At 38.7% G+C, this 23,336-nt stretch overlaps 1 protein-coding gene and 2 long non-coding RNA genes across 4 annotated transcripts in view; 2 read left to right on the plus strand and 1 right to left on the minus strand.

The window, feature by feature from the left end:
• LOC117977910 (huntingtin-interacting protein 1-like) overlaps positions 1-4,376 on the minus strand; it is a 135,927-nt gene extending 131,551 nt beyond the window's left edge. The window contains exon 1 of the mRNA XM_055115058.2: positions 4,237-4,376. The gene's annotated coding sequence lies outside the window, so the exon portion shown is untranslated. The remainder of the gene's footprint in view (positions 1-4,236) is intronic.
• Positions 4,314-22,801, plus strand: LOC134730685 (uncharacterized). Its single transcript, XR_010112605.1, has 3 exons — positions 4,314-4,408; positions 22,198-22,283; positions 22,387-22,801. It is a non-coding gene; the product is annotated as an uncharacterized LOC134730685 (long non-coding RNA).
• LOC117981026 (uncharacterized) lies at positions 5,087-18,683 on the plus strand. 2 transcript variants are annotated; one of them, XR_008625976.2, is made up of 4 exons: positions 5,177-5,785; positions 6,129-6,250; positions 10,077-10,229; positions 10,770-18,683. It is a non-coding gene; the product is annotated as an uncharacterized LOC117981026 (long non-coding RNA). The 2 variants fall into 2 exon arrangements; XR_008625975.2 differs by having other exon boundaries at positions 5,087-6,250.
• Positions 22,802-23,336: the final 535 nt, after the last annotated feature.

Raw genomic sequence — 23,336 nt, forward strand, 5'->3', positions numbered from 1 at the left:
TCTCATTATGAAAGTGAATTTGTGAGTTACAAGCAATGAAAAGGAAAGTGAGCATAATAAACATGCCAAAAGATTAAAGAGTGTAAATGTTAAGAACAGAGACAGTACAGATAAAAAGCAAATAATCATATTTAACATTCGAGGTCATACCATTTAAATTATCTACATGTACCAAAAAACTACAGTGGTATCACTTATAAATTATGCCCCAAGAGAACCGTCTCATTAACCTTGTTCAAAACATTAATGGTACTTTATTTCTAAAATAATAATGATCAAAATGTTTAAACAATGTTTTGTTTATTAAACAACACTATTCATATACCTCACATTTCTATGGAAAAAAAGTCAATCTTTATTTTCAGAAAATTTGACATAATTTGTTTTTACCTTTTAAAATACAAAGGAGTATAGAGATCTGACTCTATTATTCTAGCCTGAAGTCAGTCAAGAAGAAAGTATGACTCTTAATAAATGTGGATCTACTTTCCTTTGAAGGTATCTTTGAAAGGAGCAGTAGGAGGGAGAGCAATGTAGATCTTCTCTAAAACTGAATTTCAAAGGATTTATTTGGCCCATCTTCCACATGGGAAGAATTAGAATTTTTTTTTTTTTTGCCTTTTATTTCCCATTGTGAGATCCTAAATGGGAAAATAAGTCCAGGTTATGTAGGTCTCTATGCGGTATTAGATGCAATAGCAGCCATAGTGCAAGGAATGTAGGCCACAAAGGCCTGTGTAACTGGCTGCTGTGAACTTTAGTGGCAAACCTTAAAAAAGGGAAAAGAAAAAGGAAAGGAGACCTTTAGCACTTCCATATAGATCTCAATATCACTCAAAAAACTTTCTTCAACTGGGTCTGATGCATTAACGAGATCATAGAATTACTGCTAATTTAGAATTACATACTTTGGTGAGGAAAGTTTATTATTACAAATAAAATGCCATAGTTTATAAAAAATAATTGGGTGTGACAATAAGCCATATTTTAATATGTGGTTTATTATTGTGTGGATTAAAAGCAGAAAGCTTAAATTAAAAAGATAATTCCTTGAATTTCATTAAACAGTTTAAAAAATTGTTTTGCAGGTATTTAAACAGTGTAGAAACACTGTGAGATATATACATATATATATATAATGTCTTAAAATCCCAACATTTTAAAAGGAGCTCACCTCCTTTTAAAATTATGACAGATTAAAATTATGATAACTGTAATGTAAAATTAGGCAAACAAGTAAATAAAATTAAGTAAATAATGCAATTTTACCTGGTGCACTTATTAACAATATTCTTATTATTCAAATCTTACCTTTTCTTTATAAAATCTTCCTTAAACTATGATAATTCTTGTGGTTTCTGTATAATACCCAATGTCTGAATGAATATTCAAAAATCAGTCTCATTAATGTTTTAAAAATGCAACTGCTAAACAAACCATGTTTAAGTTTTTCAGCTATGCTAGCTTTTGCATCTCTCGAAACATAACTACTGGGCCAAGAGTTTCTAAATGATTTTCCAGTAACTGACATCTGTATTGAAACCTAAGACACACAGGCACTATAGTAAAGGTTCTGAAAAATTTCATTTTTTATAATCATAAATAAAATTAATCTATGATTTGACGAGGAAAAGAATTATTAGAATAGCAACATGAATCATATTTAAAAGAATATACAAGAGAATTAATTATTCCACAAAAGGTAAAAGAAACATTTTGTTTTGTTTTGTTTTTGGTCAGCAGTGATTCAGGAGATGAACCAACTGTGGGGCTCTGTGGCTATCATTATACAAATTTATCATCAATGAACCAGTGAAGCACGAAATTGAGGGTTAATATAGAATGAAAAGAGACTTTCCCCTCAATATATCACTTTAGAAGCATATATTCTGAGTTCTAAAAGCAATAATCTTCCACATAAAATTCAATACAAGAGTGATCTCCAACCACATTAGATCAAATTATGGCAAGATTCAAATAATATCTAATCCAGGTCCTCATCTTATATAGGAATCCGTGGCATATGGTCATTTCAGCCTCTTCATGGATACCCACAATGATGGGAACTTCAGCCAACAGGGTGCTCACGAATTTTTGGAAAACTCTGTTAGAAAGCTCATGATTTAACGAAAGTAAAGCTGCTTCATCCTTTCAAATTTCTCATAGATTTATCACCATTTTGTCCCGTGGGCTATCACAGGATAGTCAGAATTCCTTTTCTTACCTGATAGCTTTTCGCTATTTAATGATAGCTTTCATTCTTTCACTTCTCCAAGTTAAGTCTTTCCACGGCATTTCATAGAATACATCTATAATACACAATAATCTTCCTTTATTTCTCTTTTGAACTTACTCTTTGCTAGCGTGACAGTTTGCCAACGTCCGCCTCAACAAGGAGTGCTCAGAATTGAACACAACATTTAAGATGTGATGATCATTGCAAACTATAATAGGGCATCCGTTTGTGGGACTCTATTAAGTCCAATTTAACAACGCTTAACTTTTGCAGCCACGTTCCATGACAAATATCAAGCATTTGGCCAACAAAACCATGGTCATTAGTTGTGTAGTAGACTTTTCGTGCCCAAAGATTTTTCCATTTATGTCTATTCCTATAAGGTGGTATTTTGACATCGAACATGTTAACATGAATCTCTGTATTTGAACCTTAGGTATCTTATCTTCAAAAATATCAAGTTACTCTATTTTCCTTCCTACCAAACTCATATCCCTTCAGTGTTAAATAGTATGGAGCTATGTTGACTTATAATAACCTATCTCAATTTATTACCTCTTAATACTCAAGAATACCCAAGGAAAACATTTTCTTGTATGGCAATTTACATTTAAGAAACCTTGCCCAGTACTTCTTTTTATCTTGTTTATTTTAAAACAAGTTTTTTAGAGAATAATTTAACAGTGCGGTACATCTCCGTAAGAGCATTTCTTAGTAGTTGATCATGATTAAGTGGCAAAATGCAGGTAATGACATGCTCAATTCCACCTTTGAGTCAGGACAGTGTACATCGACGACAACAACAAACCCTTATGCTAATATGCCTGTGACGCAAATATCCATACATACCGCACACGAATTGTGCAGTGAGCTAAAAAAGAAAACAGAAAAGAAAAAAGCTACTACTTTATTCTACTTAAAGTTGTCCTCTATTCAAACTTTTATCTCACTCTTCTCTCCTTCTGCACCATAATTTTCTTTCGAGCAAAGACAGGGAGTTCTGGATGATTCCAATCTCCCCAAATCCACATCACAGCCTCCAATTGAGGTTCATTTAAGTCAGGTTGGAGCTGAGGGAGCCTGGGCTGGAACCGGCCAGGGTTTCATCCAGCTCCTCCCCCAAAACACGCCCCCCAAATCGGAGCCAGAGGAGAGCTCAACCACAGAGGACTTCCACTCAATGAGGGCAACCCCTGAGTAAAGTCCATGCCGACAACCATTCATCTCCTCCGACCCCCGCCCAGCACTAGACTGCGCTCCTAGCACCGCGCCTTCTTCCGGAGCCTCCTCCCCCAGGCTGGCTAGGGGTGAGCGCAGGGGTTAGTCAGTACGCACGTGACGCGCGATGCCCACATGACACGACCGTGGGCGGGGGAGGGGGACACGGAGTGAAGAAGGGGAAAAGTTACAGAAGACCCGTCAAAGCGCCCAAAGCAATTTGTCCCTTCTTTTCTTCGCCAGCGGTGGCTCACGGATCCCTAAGGGACAGCTGGGGACCCAGGCGCCCCCAGCCCAGCCCCAGAAACGCTGGACGCAGTTCTCCGCTCACCCCACCACCTTCTCTTCCCAGACCCGCTGGTGATGCCGCTGCACCCTAAAGTTGCTCCTTCCTTCTTTCCCTCCCTTCCTCCCATTCTTTCTTTCTTTTCTCCCTTCCTCCCTTCCCCAAAACCTCTTCATCCGCTTCGGGTGATACCACTGACGCACATTCAATTTGCCCCAGCAGCTCTGAGGAGGTCAGACCAGGCCGAGCACCTTCCAAAGGGGAGGGTCTAACTGAGCAAACAAAGTTGCACGCCACACCACAACCTGCCCCTCCCCTCCCTTTAGCCCCCAAGTCGAATCCCCGGCGAAACTCACTTGCACTGCGGGTGCCCTCTGGCCCCCACCCCATCATCGCGCAACACACCCCCTTCAACATGCGCGCCCACCCTTTCATTGCCCTGCGCCCCGAGCGGTCCCACCGCCCGGTAAAACACTGAGCAAGCCGCTGCGCTCACCTTGCTTGACACACTTGAGCCGGAGGGGGTCCTTGCAGTGTTTGATCACGGCCAGCACGTCCCTGATGGTGAGCCCCGCCACGGGGGTCTCGTTCACCTCCAGCAGCAGCTCCTCCGACACCAACTTGCTGCCGCTCTCATAGGCCACCTTGCCGGGCTTCACCTCCCCCAGGTAGGGGAACTGTCCATTCTCGGCGCCCCCCTTCAGTTCAAAGCCCAGCTGGCCCTCCGGGTTCCTGCCAATGACACTCTCATGGACTTTGCTAGTCCGGTGGCTTTTCTTTTTCAAGCTTTTGGACATGGCAGTGGGGCGAGTCGCCTCAGTTCCTGGGCTCCTTGGGGTTAGGGGGGCTGGTGGTGAGAGAATGAGGATGGAGGAGCAAGGGGGCCCAGGGGGAAGAACAGCAGACTTTGCCTTCGCCCCCCTCTATTCGGTGCTTTCCCTCTTCTTTGGATGGAGTGTGGACGAGGAAGGGGGAGGATGAGAGGGACGGCTGGGCAGAGGTAGGAGAGCTTGGATGAGGTTGTGCTGTCCCTTGAATGACACTCAAGGCTGTGGCCCCGCAGCAGAGGAAGCGGAGGAAGCAGAGGAAGCAGAGGAAGTGGTGGCGGCGGCGGCGGCGGCGGCGGCGGCGGCGGCAGCCGGAGCGAGCAGTAGCCGAGCTGGTGAGCGGGTGTGGTGGGGGTGGGGAAGGAGAGTAGGGATGCCGGGGGCCACTCCTGCGTGGTGCGAGTGGGAACGCGCGCGCGCGCGCCTGGGTGTGTGTTGTTAGCTGATATCCATGGCAGCTGCAGTGGCAGGGTGCGTGTGCGTGCGTGTGTGTGTGTACTAGTTGTACTGTACTGGCAGAGGGGAGGAGGCAGGGGAGGAGGGGCGCGCGCGCCGGGTGGGGAGCCACGGAGGGCTTCGCCGCTGCCTCCCTCCCTCCCTCCGCAGCTTGACCGGGTAGTGAAGGCAGAGAGAGAGGCAGACTGGGTCCGCCTGGCAGCCTACGGGAGGAGGCGGGAGCCGGGAAGGAGGGGAGCCGAGGCCCGGCGTGGGGAGGCCGGCAGGAAGGGCCTCGAGCCCAGTGCGGACCTTTCTTCAGCCTCTGTGCGACCGAGCCGCGCGCCAGGCTGCTGTGCGAGGAGGACGCGCTGACTCCCTCCGACCTGGGCTCCGATGGAGCAGAAATAGCGGGACCTGGACTTGTGGCGCGCCTGGTGCCACATCTCGGGCTCTGCGAGCGTCCTGGCGCGGGATCCTGCCGCGAAAAGGAGTTGGGGCGGGGGACCCGGCGGGACATTGCGGGAGAAGGCCTGGGAGCCCTGGGAGCCTTGTAGCGTGGGGGAGTTCACTGTGTAGAGAGGTTTCGTGTCTTCATCTATACAGTCACTTATTTGTCTCAAAGTTCTCGAAATTCCCTCTTAGAGAAGGAGAAAGTTAGAGAACTGGAGGCTGCGTATACCCTGATTGCGCAGAAGGGAAGCAGCCTCGCGTTCCCCGGGGCAGGCCCCCGCCCGCGCGTCCCGCCAGTAGGGGAATTTAGCGGAGGGATACGGTTGTCTGGTGAGAGGCTATCCAAGGATAAGGGGCTTCACTTTTCCCAAGTAGGGGAAAGAGAAGGGGTCTACAGGGCTAGGGGTGGAGGGAGCGGATGCAGTGAGCAGCCTCCGCAGAGAAATTGACAATTTAACCAGGGACCTGCGGCAGAGACAAGGCGGAGACACTCCCTTGCCCAGGAAAGCCGCCGGAGTCCGGCTTGTACCTGGGGAAGAATCCTTAAGACGGTCTGGCCCAACACTCCTTTGCTCACAGAGAAAGGGGAGAAGACTCCCGAGGGTGAAAATGGTACATTCGGAGCTGGAACTCAGCTCACTGACCCCAAGCAGTGTTCCCTTCTTTTCGCCAGGTTTGCATCCAAGAGAGGGGAGGACAGGGGCAAAAGGATGCAGGGAGGCTGCTGATTTCCACTGAAGAGCTAATTTCCTGTGAGACATTAACAGTGATTTAAGAAAAAGATTCCTGTAACTGGTAAATGAATTTCATTTGCTTAACTTTTAGATGATATGTTTCAGACAAAAAAAAAAAGTTGTACACCCACTTATCTCTTTAAAGCAGAGGATGAAAAGCATTGAATAGGTAGGATTCTTAATGTCTGAGATGAAGGTGATGTAGGAGGCAAACAATACGGTTAAAAATGTTGAGTCGACCCAAACAGAAAGACCAGGTTTCAATCCAGACTCTGCGGCTTACTGAGAATATGATCTTGAGTAAACTGCTTGACCTTCCTGAGTCTCAGCTTTCTTAGTTGTTAAATGGACTTTAACAATACTAATCTGTTAGGACTGTGGTGAGGATGAAATCAGGGAAATCAGTCACAGCAGTGCTCTCCTGGCACAGGTGAGTAGGAGTTCGAAATGATAATTCCCTCCTCTTTCCCTCTTAGGTATAACTTACTACTTGGGGATGAGGGGGATCAAATGTAGTCAGAACTGGAAGAGATCTTAAAGAAAGATGATTTGTTTAACCTTGTGTGTTTTTTTCACTTGAGAAAACAGATCCTCCGTAAGTTGGCTGCACTAGTTGAAGCTTATTCAGTGAGCCAGGGGCAGTGCCAGGATCTGAAGCCAGAGCTGCAGGCAATGCCCAGGAGTAGGCAAGACTTGATAGCAAAGCCTAATCTCACCCAGAGAAGTTGAGTGTTAGCATTATGAGGCATAGTTCTAAATGGAAACTCATCATGAGAACCGAATATATACATATTGTAAAACCAAATGACAAGCTACCATTCATGGAATATACTAATATTTATTAGGTTCTAACTACATGCAAGATGTTGTTCTATAGGCTTTACACATCATACTTCATTTCTCCTGACATTTTGATAAAATAGGTACTGTTATCTCCTTTTACAGGTAAGGAAACTGAGGTATACAAGGATGAACTTTTGCAAGGCTACAAATCTTGTTAATGGTGAAGCTAACGTTCAGACCCAAGTGGTTCGGCTCTAGACTTTGTCTCAGTTACTGAATTGAACTCTCTGTGCACTTACCATGTGTCATACCAGCTCTCACTACATAGTGTCCCAAAAGATTGGGCCTGCTCTTTCTTTCAGAGACAATTAGGAAAAAAGTAAACAAATGGAGCAGGATTTGGGCATAACAGCATGCTCCTCCCATCCCCCAAATCCCAGGAGTGTCACTGAGGTCAGTGCCAGTTAACTTAGTGCTCTTCGACTTCACAGCTACCCTTCTTTGCCCTAAATTGTGACATTAGAGCTGAAATTTATAAACGTCTTTATGGTCAGTTGGCACAATGTTTAGCTTTGTCAATAGAAGGTGCTAGGGGAACACTGCAGAAAGAAAGGGGCTCCTTTTCTTGGTTCCAGTGCTTTCCTGCTTGCTCCTATGGTGTGGTGGCCAGTGAGTGACTTTCTGACCAGTGGTGTGCAAGAAGGCCATGTTACATAATCTTCAGTAAATTTGGCCAGTTCCCTAGTATGTGTCTTTCTATGGAGTACCACTGGCATGTCAGTGGAATGGCTTCCTAGCAAGTTTTACTGAAAACACAGCTGATGGTTTCCTCAGCAGCCCAGTGTGTGACACCTTAAATTTCTGGATCATTAAGTGGACCACAGCCATATTATTTCCAATGAGCGCCTACTTTCAGGCTTAGTAGGGTGGAGGGTGGGTAGGGGGAAGTTCTACTCAGTTATTCCCTCCTTGGGTACTCTCCTAGAGCCTGAGAGATAGTGGCTGTTCCCAATAACCACTATTACTGTATTCTTTAGTGGGATTTTTTCCTGTCCTAATAGTCAATACCCTTTGACTGGATCTTAACTGATAAAAGTGGAACCCTGAGGAAAGCACTATCCTTGGAGTCAGAAATTGGGATCAGACTTTTTTTCTTTCTATTATGGTATTCCTCATATTCGCTTAATTTCTCCACTGCCTTTACCCTTTTTGGATTTGATGCTATGTCAAGAAGAAATTATTTCATCACTGAGCACTCTGAGTGTAGAGCAGAATGCTAAATATTGCATGCTGTTCCAGAAGAAAAATAGTTTAGGAATCCTAAAAGCCAAAGAAAGAAAGATATGAATGCATTCATTTCTTAGAAGAGTTCTATGAGATAGATGCTTGTGGCAGACATAGTCTCCACCCAGATCTCCTAGGATCCCTTTGGTTGAATCTGAGTATCCTTCCTCTAGCTTCTGTGTTCTTTTGCTTCTCACAGCCTGCCCCGAGACTCTCTTTGGAGGAAGGCCCAAACACTACTAGACTCACTTTGTGTACTGGCATAGAGAGCCAGACGGAACCACCTGCAAGTTTACTTCTTTCCCAGGATACCCTTTGCCAAGGACTTTCCTATAGAGTATAAAAGACCAGCCGTCTTGCCTCTAGTAGCAAGAAAACCTGAGGTGTAATTTACACCCTGAGGCTCCCCTATAGAATTATATTGATGTTAAGATTTTGCCTGAAACCACCTTCTTCCCTATCTTGCTTACTGTGGTACCTGATGAGTTTTTCCTGGTAGCATTTCTGTAATAAATCACTTGCAGACAATCTTCATCTCAGGGTTTGATCCTGGGGATCCTGACTTAAGACATTGCTATTCTTTTTTTTTTTCTTTTACAGATGAGGAAACTGAGGATCAGGGCTTTTAAATTGCCCCAAATCACACTACTAATAAGAGATAGAGTTGTGGTACCTTTTTTAGAGGGACCATTATTCTGCTGACTACAGTACTGTAGAGCATAAAGTTTCTTATCCACACTGTTTCTTAGTTCAGTCTGTCAATATCACTACTCCACGATTATTGTGTTTGTTTTTCTTTCTCCCTGTTTTTTACCTCAAAAATCTCTATTGTGATGCCAGAGAGACCTTTCTGAAACCTCTCCTTTTTTCTGTGTTTAAAACCCCCCAGTGCCGCCCATGAAATACACAGCAAAGTCCAAACTCCTTATCTTGCTTGGATCCTCCTTTCCACCCTTTTTAACTGTTCAGCCATATTTCTCCATGTACTTCTGAGATTGGAACCCAGGGCAACAAAGCTAATGTGGGTTCTCCAAGATTAACACAACTGAAAGGAGGCCCCTTTATGTCATCTATTCTAGGTCCCTTGGAATATAATTAAAAACAGGAATTTCAACATTGAAATGTAATGATGTTCAGATAAGGGCAGTAAGGTACATTGACTTGAGTCAATCTCCCACCATGTCTGGGGACTGGGACAGCTGAGCCAGGGGTCCTACCTAAGGGTCAGGCCTGTGTCTTCACTTCTCCTTTCAACCCTTTACTTCTTCCAGAGTTGAACGGCTTACTTTCCTTCGCTCACTAGGCCATTTCATGGTTTGTGTTTGCCTGAAATACAACTCTTTCCCTGCCTGGTCTACACCTGCTCACCCTGAAAGAAATACCTCTGAGCCCACTTTCTTTCTTGGAAGCATTTTATGACTCTTATTTCTGTTACCAACACAGCTTTTATTTATGTCTGCATGTATCCTTTGAAGAAACACAACTTTCCAGGTTCTATGTTTTATTTGCATTCTTAGTGTCTGGCACATTGTCTGACACAGTGTAAAAGCTGAGTAGAATTTTGCCTGATAGCAGATGTGCCTAAAGTGAGGGTGTCCAAAATTTCATTAAATGACGACTGCTTTAATATGAATTCTTGGCTAAGGCAGGAGAATCGCTTGAACCCAGGAGGCAGAGGTTGCAGTGAGCCGAGATCACACCACTGCACTCCAGCCTGGTGAGAGAGGGAGACTGCATCTCAAAAAAAAAAAAATATATATATATATATATATATGAATTCTTACTGATAGTATTAAATGATTATCTCTTTACATTCACAGTAATGTCTTACAATAACAGAATGCAGGAGAGCACATATCAATGAAGAAAAGACAAAATGTACTTATCCATGAAGCTGAGGTTAAGAAACCAGTGTCTTCAAGAGCCAGGGACAGCACTGGGTCTGTGCAGAGTTGAGAGATGGTGATGACATGGTGAGACACAAATTCAGTCTATTTCATAGTTTGTCTGTGGTCATTCCTATTAATAAACTTCCTTTCACAACTGTTTCAATATTCACACAAAAACGTTAACCCAATCTGCAGTTATACCCCTTGAATGTAAAATAAAAAACAAAAGCCCACAAACATAGGAATCCACACTTAAAAGGTGGATTTATTTAGCACAGTACGGAGTTTCTTAGACTTCTCTATCACTGTCTCTAACAATGACATACTCACCTAACCCCACCAAGAGCAACTTTATTTCGTCTCTAGTTTTCGTCTAAAGATTCATGTGGATTTTAGATTCTACTCTTTTGTAGGTTCGTATTTGTACTATTATAAAATGTGACTCTCTCTCCAAACTTTGCCTAAATTATGGAATGATTTTTCATGTTTATCCAGTGGTTTCCAGCGTTCTTGGCCCAGTCTGGGATTCTACTCTTTTGTAGGTTCGTATTTGTACTATTATAAAATGTGACTCTCTCTCCAAACTTTGCCTAAATTACGGAATGATTTTTCATGTTTATGCAGTGGTTTCCAGCATTCCTCGCCCAGTCCAGGGACACTGTGGGTGTGCCCAGCTTAAGTCCAGTCCAGTAACTGGAAATACAAGCCCAAGTTCTGGAGAGTTTGAGCTGCAGAGATATATATGGGAACACTTTGAACCTTGACTCATTGGCCATAACCAGCAGAGTGGAAAATACAAGAAGAGAAAAAAACATTGAACTGCGATTTTATAACATCCTTTACTAGGCAGAGAGAAGAGGAAACACCAGGAAAGAAAACTGTATTACGATGTGAAAACTTAATGTTGAGAAATTCAGGCATCTTGGGGTTAGTGAGGAGAAGTTTTAGGGGCTTAGATTCTTCAAAACACATGTACAGAAATGCATATTTCATCTGATATCAAATGACATTTATAGTGCTAATCTTTACCTCAAGACTTCACATCTTTTGGTGATTGTATCTTTTAGGTTTATAGCAGCTAAGTTTGCATGAAAACACCAGGGCTGTTTCATTTCAGTCAAGAATTAATGTTCATTGATTGTGCTTCTGCATTTCATGTAACTATTGTAGAATTTGTTTTAGTTTTATGAGGGAATAATTGGTCCAACTTCTATATAACTCAGGAATTTACTCTCAAACAACACTGTCAATTAGTTACTTATCTCTCTGGAAATGATCTGGGAACATGGAGAGGAAAGGGAGGAAGGGGCAAAATCTGACCACTTAAATCTAAGCATATTAGATCATTTTATGCTAGAAAGTCCTGAATGATGTGACTTTCGTTCTTGTAAAACACCTCTTTCCATAGATTCATGGCCCAAACAGTATATAAAGAGTGGGGAAGGAACTGCATTTGCAAATAGTTCAAATCATTGCTCCATCTTAACTATGCAGTTCACAAAGTGTGAAGAAATTTGATCATCTCAAAAAAGATAATGGGGAAAAATATGTTTTGTTCTGTGACTTTAAAGTCTTGCAATATTTTACATAAATGATAATGGGTGCTTTAATAAGAACCCTTGATACTTTTGTTATTGTATTCAATATATGCATATAATACAATAGGATGATATTGTTTTGGATTTGGAAATGTATTCTTTCTTATGCAATCTTATGCAGTCATACTGCTTGAATATCATTACCTGAATTTATCTTTCTTTTTTTTGTTGTTGTTTTACACTCTACTTATTTGGTGCCTGTCAGTCTTTTGTCATCAGTTTATATTCTACTAAACTCAAAAAGACAATCTCATACCTTTTGTAATTGTAGGCATTCTTTACTAGATTTTTAAATACATTTCAAAAATTCAAGTACTTTGATTTCATGCCATCAAGTAGCTGAATCTATCCCCCCCTCTCTTTTTAAATTTAAGTGAGTAGTTCAATTTCTGTCACTTTCTACTTTGTGAATTCTAAATCTTTTAAAACCATCTTGCCATTTTTCGTGCACTTACCCTTACAGAAAACTCTGTGAAACACTACTTATCTCTACTTTTATGTTTTTAACTCCTTTTTTATATTACTATTCCCTCTGCTTTCTAAATGCACATATTAATTTGTTCTTTTTATTCTCTGTAGCTCTTCTCAGTATATGAATTCAGTTTCCCATCAGTCTCCATACAATTTTTAAAAAGTTGAGTATTCTGTTATTTTAATATGATATCTAGTGCCCATATTCTAATTCTGCCTCTTATTTTTAAAATAATTTTATTGTTGATTTAAAATGACAACAGTTTCAATTCCCAGAAAGTGAAAGGAAACAAAGGAAGAATATTATGGGCTTAATTTTTATCAGTGAACTTGTAGGTGAAGAAAAGATTTGGGGAAGGAAATGAACATATTATATTGCAAAATAGTAAGGAACAATCAGATGTGTTTTCTAGTCTCTGGAAAAGCATGTTTCAAGAAATTCAATGAAAAGTTCGTCATGCTTGCTTAGATTGTTGAGAAGCAAAAATGCTGATGAACATTTGGAAGCAATGAGAATGTAATTCTAATCATACTATTTTAATAATGTTGCAAAACTCTCCAAACACTACTCTGTGTGGATGTCTTTCAGAATATGATGAATACTAGTAGTCTTATTCTGCCCTTTTCTCTCTATCACAATGTATACATTGTATATTGCATACACATATTTTCCAAATATTACATATAATTTCATGTAATTTATAGACCTATTAAGGCCCAACCATTTTCTTGGATAGGGGATTCTTTAGAAGTCCAGCTTAAATAAAGCCCTTATAGAAAGTTTTTTTAAAATTTATACATAATCACCTAAGGTAACCTTATCTACTGAACTCTTAGTACATGCTACCGGAACCTTTTATCACGTTTCTTCCTGGCTTGCATTACAACACTGTTGACATATCTCAGCCTTACTTCTAGGCTTCTTTGAGAGCATGACTCTTGTTTGTATTCCTCACTGAGGTTGAATGAATAAGAGAAACTACAGTAGTAGGAAAAAATAGTACATGTAGATATCAATGAATATGAAAGGGTCAAATGGATCTATTATAGTAAGCACAAAATCAACTGACACCAGCAAAGTAAACCCAAAATTTTTAATGGTATTTTAATAGATCAAAAGGAACAAGCAGATTTTTGAGACAGTTGTCTCCTACTTTCTCTATCACAGGGAGTAATTTTAAAAGAAAAATGGAGGGTAAGTTTCTTTAAGAGAAAATTGTAGTTTAAAACAGGTCATGGGATAATTAGAAATAATTTAATTTCTTTAGAGGATTTTAATCTTTCAACTGCTTGCAATTAGATCCTAAGGCAATAAAAGAATAAGGAGATTTGGAAAACCATTGTCTGTAATCTCTGAAGAAAAGTGGACATTAGGGGAGTCAGTTGAAAAGCAAAGCTATCACCATTTTCTAAAGAGGAAAAAGGTGAACCTCACAAACTATAGACCAAAAAAATAGGACATCGAGAGAAAGAATATGAAGCTAGCATAGGTTCACAAAGAATGAGTCAAATCAAACAACATGCATTTTTTATTTATAAAGTATGACTTGTTCATTGTCAATTCATGTTAGCTTAATCATTAGGCATTAATGCCATCACTGCAATGCATATGTCAGCAATAAATAATCAAAGACCAGGCTTCCATCATTCTGTTTAATATCTTCAAGTAATGCTTAAGTTTGCAAATGCTCTTTTAACACATTCTCCATATGCAGCCTGCCCAGCACTGCACACAACAGACCTGTTACTTCCCCCTCACGAGCACTCCTAATATTTCATGTGCTCATCCAATTGACTTCTCCCACTGGTGCCTCATATTGAATTTGTAGAATCACACCTGCTCCTTTTTCAAAACTCTTCTGAGTTTTTTCTTAAATAATTCACTGACCCCAAAGTTGTCAGATATTTGAAGACTACTCGCACAATTTTAATATTATAAATGTATAATGTAAATGTAATTAAGATTTGTATAATGTACGATGTACTTTGGTAAATAAAAGTATGCTGTGAATAAATACGTATGATACAATTCAAAATTTTACATAAATATGTGATAAAATTTAGCTCATATTCTTTTCTTTTTTTTCTTTGAGACGGAGTCTCACTCTGTCGCACCCAGGCTGGAGTGCAGCAGCATGATCTCAGCTCACTGCAACCTCTACCTCCTGGGTTCAAACGATTCTCCTGCCTCAGCCTCCTGAGTAGCTGGGATTACAGGTGCCCACCACCATGCCCAGCTAATTTTTTTCTATTTTTGTTGTTGTTGTTTTTAGTAGAGACGGGGTTTCACCATGTTGGTCAGGCTGGTCTTGAACTCCTGACCTCAGATAATCCACCTGCCTCGGCCTCCCAAAGTTCTGGGATTACAGACGTGAACCACGGTGCCCGGCCTAGTTCATGTTCTTTGAGGACAATTATGAATATTTTTATGCACTGTTAATTTTCATTAAGATATTGATCAATTAATAGCTATATATGTTCTATAAATTAATCCTATCTAGTTTCAATCTTAAATTGTTTGCATATGCTAATCTAGTTTATTGTTTGCATATATTTTATAGTGTAGAGATTAGGCATTTTAATAAAATTTTAAAATTTCCAGGACATACTGTTAATGACTATGCTTCCTACTATAGGCCATAATTAATTTTTTTCTATTGTCAACAATATTTTGGTAGGGATGATCAGGAAATAAGGAAATGTTTCCTTCATTTGTTAACAATAGGTGTTTGGGGATTTTAAAATGAAAATTGAAGAAGTAAAAGACACCATATATTTAGTTTGTTTGATTTCGTGGCTTCAAGAGCTCAATAATTTATTGAAATATTTTACAGACCAAAGAACAACAGATATATTATGTTTATAAGCCCCCACATATTTTAAAGGATAATGGTTTATATATGAAAATTCCCTGAACCTACACTTCATCAGGAAAAGCTAAATAAAAGAAGTTTACATTTCCTAGGACTAATGGAGATTTATTTCCCAGTCCTCTTCTCTGGAGACAAATGTAGGTCTCTCTTGAAAAGCAGAAAGATTTGCATATGAGGTATGATTTAGTGGGCTAGAAACATCTTTTCCACCCTCCCCAAAATGTTTCACTATGTTTTATCATACTATCTGATAATTTTGCACTAAAGTTTTCTTTCTGTGTTAAGAAAATGCAAATATCTCTGAATGGGTCTCTTTGCTTTAGTCATACTCATATGGCTACTACTGAACAAAATATGTTCATTACAGGATGAAGGGAATGTTGCCAGCCAGCAAATCCCTAGAGTCTGCACTCCACCAAACGTTGCTTAGCAATTTCCACGATTTTCTCAGTCTAATTTGCAAGAATCAAGGAGATGTTTGTGTATGCTACATGAAGTTGTAAAATTGGTATTTATTGTATGTTTCTATATTGAAAGCTTTACAAACAAAGGAAATGGAAAGTTAACAGGTGGATATGATAGTGTGGCACTACTTTAGCTGGATGGTAAGGGAGAGCTTCTCTTAGGAAGTGTTTTAGGCCAGGACTTGAATAATGAACAGTATCTAGTTGTACAAAAATCTGGAGGAAAGACTTTTCAGGCCCAGGATAAATGAAAATTCTTTTCATGCATACAAGAATGAAAGTGAAAATTACCTACTCTATGTCCTGAAGTGGGAAGTTGGCTTGCCAGAGAGTAGGTAATTTTCACTTTGATTCTTTCATGCCTTCAGTTATACTACTTCTTAGGTTAGTTCATAAGGGCTTCCACAATTTGGTTCCCACTTAAAATTTAAAACTTCCCTAACCCATTCCCACCATATATTGTGCTAATCCATGCATATGTGACTTTGCGTATGCTGTTTTCATTGTTTAATATTCTTCTCATGCATTCTTTCTTTCCTGATAACGAACTCATCTTTGAAACTCCCCTTCAAGCATCCTCTCCTTTAGGAGGCCGCTTCTCACTGTCTCCTGCCTACCAACCATTGAATTGTTCAATTTTTAAGCTGCCATTGTCTTGTGCAGTTGACACATTTCTTTGCAATTACTGATTTACATGTCTGCTTTTATCACTGGTGAGGTTCTTTAGGAGAGAGACATTATTAATTCATCTCTGGGCACATATGTTCCAACATATTAGAAGTACTACAGAGTGCTATTTCTATGTAGTATGTAGTATTAGTAGGAGTTACTCACAAATCATTTTTAAATAAGTGATTATAATATCTTTTTGTTATTATGATTTAACACAAGATAGAATTCATTTCCAGAAGTTTCCATGATATATTTGTTCTATTTAAAATCCAATAGCCATTAGAATATTACCATTATTTAATGTAAAACAATAAAATATTAAATATGATCATTCATATTTAATGCAAACCGAACTCATGGAAATATTGTGTAAAGATCAAGTAATTTTTGACATACAATTTTAAACTCAACTTTTCATATAGCATACCTTATGATATATTTTCAGCCTACTTTTAAATATGTTGGCATTGAAAGCCAGTTACTAATTCGCTGAATTCATGATTTCTTTTTAAGTTATAGAAGTGGAATTATGTTTGAGACATTCATTGCATTACATTTACCAGAACTTGAGTTCTTAACATGGAACCTGAGAGTTTCTCCAATTCTTAAGTCCCTGGGAGAAATAGATTAGCTGGATGAGGAACTGAGAGGAAAAATGGTCAGAGATGTAGCAAGAGTTGGGAAGAAGGAACAATGATTTGCTTTCAAGGAGATTTCTTCATTGGTCTGTTTTCAGTGACAAACCCACTGCGATAATACATGTAAAGTGAAAACATTCAGGAAGTTCCCTTAGAAACCTTTTTTCTGGCAGTTCCTAATTCTACAACATTGTATAAGTGAAATACCATAGTTACTGTCATAGTAAATTGAGCCAAGAGAAACAAGGGAGCAGGAGAAGAAAAGAATTAAAGAGAGTTTTGTCTTTCAGTCTTCACTCTGTTTCTTCTTGCTTTTACCAGTCATTCAGGTTTATATAATTTCTTTAGAGAGGCTTCTACTATGCAGGTCTTCCTTCAAGTCATTGGTATTACCTGGCATGATATGTGAGCCTTTAATATCAGTCCCTTTATCTCTTTATTTTTAAAGTTTATATCAGTACGGAGTCCTGGATTCTTAATTAATTTAATAGGTTAGACTTTACTGCTAACATTCTTCATTTTGATGCTCAAATTTTCCAAAATTTGGCCAGCAGGGTTCCTTAAAGCTGGGTACCTTGCCCTTTCAACATGTCCCTCTGATTCTTTATTTTTATTTACTTATTTATTTATTTATTTAGAGACTGAGTCTTGCTCTGTCTCCCAGGCTGGAGTGCAATGGCACAATCTTGGCTCACTGCAACCTCTATCTCCCAGGTTCAAGCAATTCTCCTCCCTCAGCCTCCCGAGCAACTGGGACTACAGGCATGTGCAACCATGCCTGGCTAAATTTTTTTGTATTTTTAGTAGAGACAGGGTTTCACCATGTTGGTCAGGCTGGCCTCGATCTCCTCACCTCAAATGATCCATCGCCTCGGCCTCCCAAAGTGCTGGGATTACAGGCGTGAGCTGCCACACCCAGCCGTCCCTCTCATTCTTTAAGTACTTCCATGTTTTCTAAGGTACAAGATGTTCCATATTATTCTGTTATTTGTCTTCCCCAGCTCTGAAATCTGCCTTTCCTTCAAGGAGCCTTGGTTCTTTCTAGTGACAAATTATATTTAGAAACGAAGATCTGGGTATTTGACTTGTATATTGCTATTAATTGGCCATTGTTTCTAGTCTCTTTCAGTAGACAGAGCTAAGAAATGTAAAAGGAAATATTTGAATGTATGTATATGTGATATATTAAGTACATTTAAGCATATTAAATTCATGAGTTCATACTAATACTTTCAATAAGCCACAATTCCCTTTTCATGTTTTCGAAGGAAAAATATCCATTGTCTATATACAGTGGACATAGATAGTAATAATACTGATCTTGAAAAGAGCAGTCTTAAATAGATCCCATTAATAGTTAAAGATAACATATCTTAGAATTCTAGATATTAGAGAGATTATCTAGAGCTGTAATCTAGATATTTTATAGATCTTTGCTGTGCTGTTTTGAATTTGTGTTGGAGTAGAACAATCAGATGACAAAAGCTCATCCCACATGGAAAAATCAAAGCATTCATTACAGAGAGAATTTTGAAATAAATGCATATATAAAAAATATATATGCATATGTAATGCATATGTATATGCATATAAAATATATATATAAAATGGGGGTTATAAACAATGAAGGAAATAGTGATACTATCTATGTGGGAACAATACTAGTATCCTCCCTTTGGATGAATACAGTAGCTACAGATGCAATTCTGGGGACTCTGTTTAGCAATAGCTTAACTATTGCTTGGCTACAAGCATGGATAACTTGTTCAAAGATAATGAGGAGTTGTAAATATTTAAATAAACAGGATTTGCAACATAAAAAGCTTTGTGACTATGTGTCTGAATTCTTAGAGTTTTCTCCCAGCAAGACCTTGGATGTGGCAGACTTTTCTGTAATGGTCCATCTCGCCCCATTTCATGAAAAGCCAGAGCTTCTCTACTTAGTTTCCTAACCCCAAATATATAAATTCAATAGAAGTACTAGCCTGTTTCTACTGGTTTATTTGCTTTATCTAAAAAAAACAAGGCATAGTTTAAAGTCTGTTTTTGATAGCATAACAAAACAAAGGTTCTCATTTTAATAATGCATCACATATACACTTGGTAACTATTGCATAGTAATAATTTAATAACTTGAGAAATATATTTATGCATGTATGTGTATATGTTCATATATATGTTATTTTTAATTCAGAAGTAAAACAAATATTGGAAGAGGCCACAGTTATTATAAAAATAATTTGACCAGTATTGGACAATGCAAATAACAATTATTTACAAGTTTCTGTACAACAGATGCCATATGTGTTACATTTTATTTGATCATCAAAATTGTCATAGATATTATTATCCCCATTTCATAGAAGAAACTGAGATTATATAATTTGTTCAACTTGACCAACTTCTTATAACTAATACGTAGCAGAGATAAGGTTGAAAGCTCGTTAACCAACTTCTTATAACTAATACGTAGCAGAGATAGGGTGGAAAGCTCGTTAACCAACCTCTTACAACGAATACGTAGCAGAGAGAGGGTGGAAACCTCGTTAACCAACCTCTTACAACGAATACCTAGCAGAGAGAGGGTGGAAACCTCGTTAACCAACCTCTTACAACGAATACGTAGCAGAGAGAGGGTGGAAACCTCGTTAACCAACCTCTTACAACGAATACGTAGCAGAGAGAGGGTGGAAACCTCGTTAACCAACCTCTTACAACGAATACGTAGCAGAGAGAGGGTGGAAACCTCGTTAACCAACCTCTTACAACGAATACGTAGCAGAGATAGGGTGGAAACCTCGTTAACCAACCTCTTACAACGAATACGTAGCAGAGAGAAGGTTGAAACCTCGTTAGGTTTGACTCCAGATCCCACCCTCTTTAGAGTGCATCATAAAAGGCTTTGGTCTGCCCGTGGCCAGTAACAACTTTTACTAAATTGATTCTTTGCTTTTTATCTGTAAAAGGAAGTTATTCACCTATTTTGATGATCCCCAATGTTTTTAACATCAATCAATGTGTCCACCACACATGATGGTTTTTAATGTTTTGTTTCCGTGATTACAGGATTAAAAAACTACTAATTAGTGATACTTTTAATTTTGATTTTATTAATTAAAACACATCTGTCTACATCTGAAGAATAGCACTTGTGACAACAGCATAGACGGCTTCATTTTGAGGAGTAAATTACAATTGAACATGACCAAAGATACATAGAGAAGGCGTGGACCACACAAATGTGATTGAAAGCTGGCGTGGAGTCATCTTAAACTGACTTTTTCCCAAAGGGCCTCTAAAAGAGGGTAGAATCCCAACAGATAGAGTCTATGGAGAGATAGACTGCTGAGACCCATATTATGGTCAGTGAAGTGCAGGCAAGGAAGGGATCCTTAGCAAAATGGGGAGAGGAATGGATGGTCTGAAAAACCCTGAAGGAACTGAAACACTCTGCAAAGGAAAGAAGATCAAGTATCAGCTTTGACCCCTGCCAGACCTAGGCAGCAACAACGGCAGCTCACAAAGCACCAGAACAAACGCGCTTTCTTGTGCCCCTACATGTCTTCCCTTCACCGTCTTGAACCCTGGTGTCATCATAAACTGTGTAAGTTAACAACTGAGGAGGGGAAGAATGATAAATTGGGAAAATAGAAAAGTATCTGTCTGGGCCCTACTTTCATACGGTAGGCCAGCCTTCTGTAGCATGGCAGATTAGGCAAGTGCAGAAGCCTTAATTTTGAGTGAAAGTTGGAGTTTTTGTTCTGCTCTGGCTGTACCTATCAGTTTCAAAACTGGAATAGTTTAAATGACTAAAGTACTAGGAAGATTTTATTACTTAATATAACTATGGAGAACTGACCAAGATTTTATCTAGGGGGAGGAGTATCACCCTACAGAGCAGACTTTAAGGGACATTATGAGAGAAAACAGTTACTTAGTGATTTAATGTTGCCAATTCTGTTCTTTAGAATACCATCATGTATTTATATCCCTATATATCACATAACTAAAATATACATTTATCTGTACGCGTGTGTATCATATGGAGCACATTTTCTTTTGCAGGGTTTCTTTGTTTTAAATGTCTATTTGGTTATTTTCTTGATTGAATTTCTGTGTATGCTTTTTTCCTCAATGCTTTAGCTGTAAGCGAATAAGGTAAGGACTTTGTATGCAATATTCTACATGTTTTGTTTTATAATTAGAGAATATCTTATTTTATCTAAACCTCGTGTATCACGTGATATATTTGACACCCTGTCATATATCATACTTGCATGCAAATGTTTATGAAACACAAATCATCTCAAATCAACAGGATCAAAATTATATTTGAAAAATGTATTCAATAATATGTGTAAGACGAGATAAAATTAATTCTAATTGAATTCACACAGCGTTTGAAATTGGATGTAAATCTGTAATATCAAATTACATTACATATGAATTATTATTATATTTGCATTCAGGAAATTGTACTGTGTTCACTTCTGAGTATCACTTAGAAAGAACATCAGAACAGATACCCTATTTTCACTTTCTCTTCTCTTTTCCTGCTCCTTTTCTTCCTCTTTTCAATAACCTGTCATTGAAAAATCTCTCCATCTTAATTATCAATATGAAAGACTGATTCTGAGAAATGTAGAGAACCTAAGATTTGCATTTTAGTGGAATATAGAATATAATTAATAAATATTTTTATAAGTATGTAAAATATTTAAGAGGTAACAATTTTAAGATCTTAAAAGTCTTCTATCAAATACTGAATTTTAGATGTTAAGGCTAGTAGAGCTATACAAAAAACAACAGCTTCTTGTATGAATGTTCCTCAGTTAGTTTAAAGATTTAGTGTTCTATTATCAGTATGTGGGCATTAAAAAAACAAGTCATTTGAAACTGATAATTAAGAAATTCATAAGAGATAATAAGAGATAATTAAGAAATTCTTAGATTTTGGGTATAGGTGCTGCAACTTAGAATTTAAGTGTCGTCCAAAAGAGATTAGTATTGGTCATAACATGGACTCTAAAGACACCATTTAAATGAAGCATGTAAAAAAGAATATTCTAGTACACAAAAGTTATTAATGGCCTAGAATGACCTCCTTCTCACTCATATGATGCAAAGAATAAAGTATATAAAAATGTTTGTTACAATGGCTATCCATAAAAAAAGAAAACCCTCCAAAACAGCAAAATTGAATAGGTATCCACAGTCAACTTTATCCTGAAAATTGCCTAGAAATACTGGTTGTGATTACACAGCATCCTGAGACCAATGAATCTTTAGACAGTAATAATTTCCTACTCTAAAGCTATTCTCTACTTCCTCCTTAGTGACAGAGCTCCTTGCTGCTCAAATTTTATGCCAGATAAAATATTCACCTTCTCGGACTCCCTGGCACCAGGCATGGCCATGTAATGTAAGTGTAGGCAATGAGACTAGGTATGGACCCATTAGGGGTTTCTTAGAATGTTTTTGCTTTTCTAATATAGACAACCCTTTGTCTCTTTCTCTTTCTCCAGCCTACAGCACAGCTGATGAAAGAGAAGCCATCTTGCTGCTATTTGAGAAGCAAGAAGATAAAAGCTTTCCTATAAAGATGATGGAGCAAAAAGATAGAAGGGGCCTAGACTCCCTACCTTCACACTTCCTGCTATAAAAGCATTGCTATTATAAGGTTAATCTGCAGAAACAGACTTCTATGTCATATGCTTAAATGCATCAAAATTCATACAATATCCATTAAATTGGTAAAAGTATCCATTTTAAAGGATTAATCTGAGGGACCCACAGACACTTAACACAATCAAATCTCAGAAAAAAAATCAGTTATTTCATTGTGATTTTGAGGCTGATCTTTTATGATCTTTTAGTTATCAAACTGTTAAATACATTTTAACTTTCAAATTTTATGAATAAAGGAGATGAATCCTGTTATTTTCTCAGTGTGAGTGTGATGATGTGTGCCATGTGTGCCTATGTATGCACACACATGTACTCAAGGAGCCTGAAGGGGACCATGACTTTCTGGGCACTCAATGCTACTTATCTCTAACTCCTCCTTCAAATCTCCCCATTCTAAGTCTACTTCCTTAGGGAATAGGTACAAATATATCCCATTAAACATGATTTAAGGATGTATTTATTTTAAACTTGTCATCACTGGTGGTTGGAGTGTGTGTGTGTGTGTGTGTGTGTGTGTGTGTGAATTCTGACTCATTTATTTTATCTGATGGTAAGATACCCTATTGAAGAGATATTTATTTATAGAGCCAAACAATGAGCTTCTTTCTCACTCTTGGACTTCTGCTCTAGCTGTCAGCCACTCTGAATATAGAGAACAATTAATAGCCAGTGATCTTTAATTTGGGAGGGAGAGTAATATAACCATTTCACATATTAGTAATTTAAGCCCTAAAGTGACATTTTTGTACAAAGTCAGTGCAGATGCTGTCTGCCTTGATAATAAAAA

This window comes from Pan paniscus, chromosome 6, assembly GCF_029289425.2.
Source record: "Pan paniscus chromosome 6, NHGRI_mPanPan1-v2.0_pri, whole genome shotgun sequence".
NCBI lineage: Eukaryota > Metazoa > Chordata > Mammalia > Primates > Hominidae > Pan > Pan paniscus.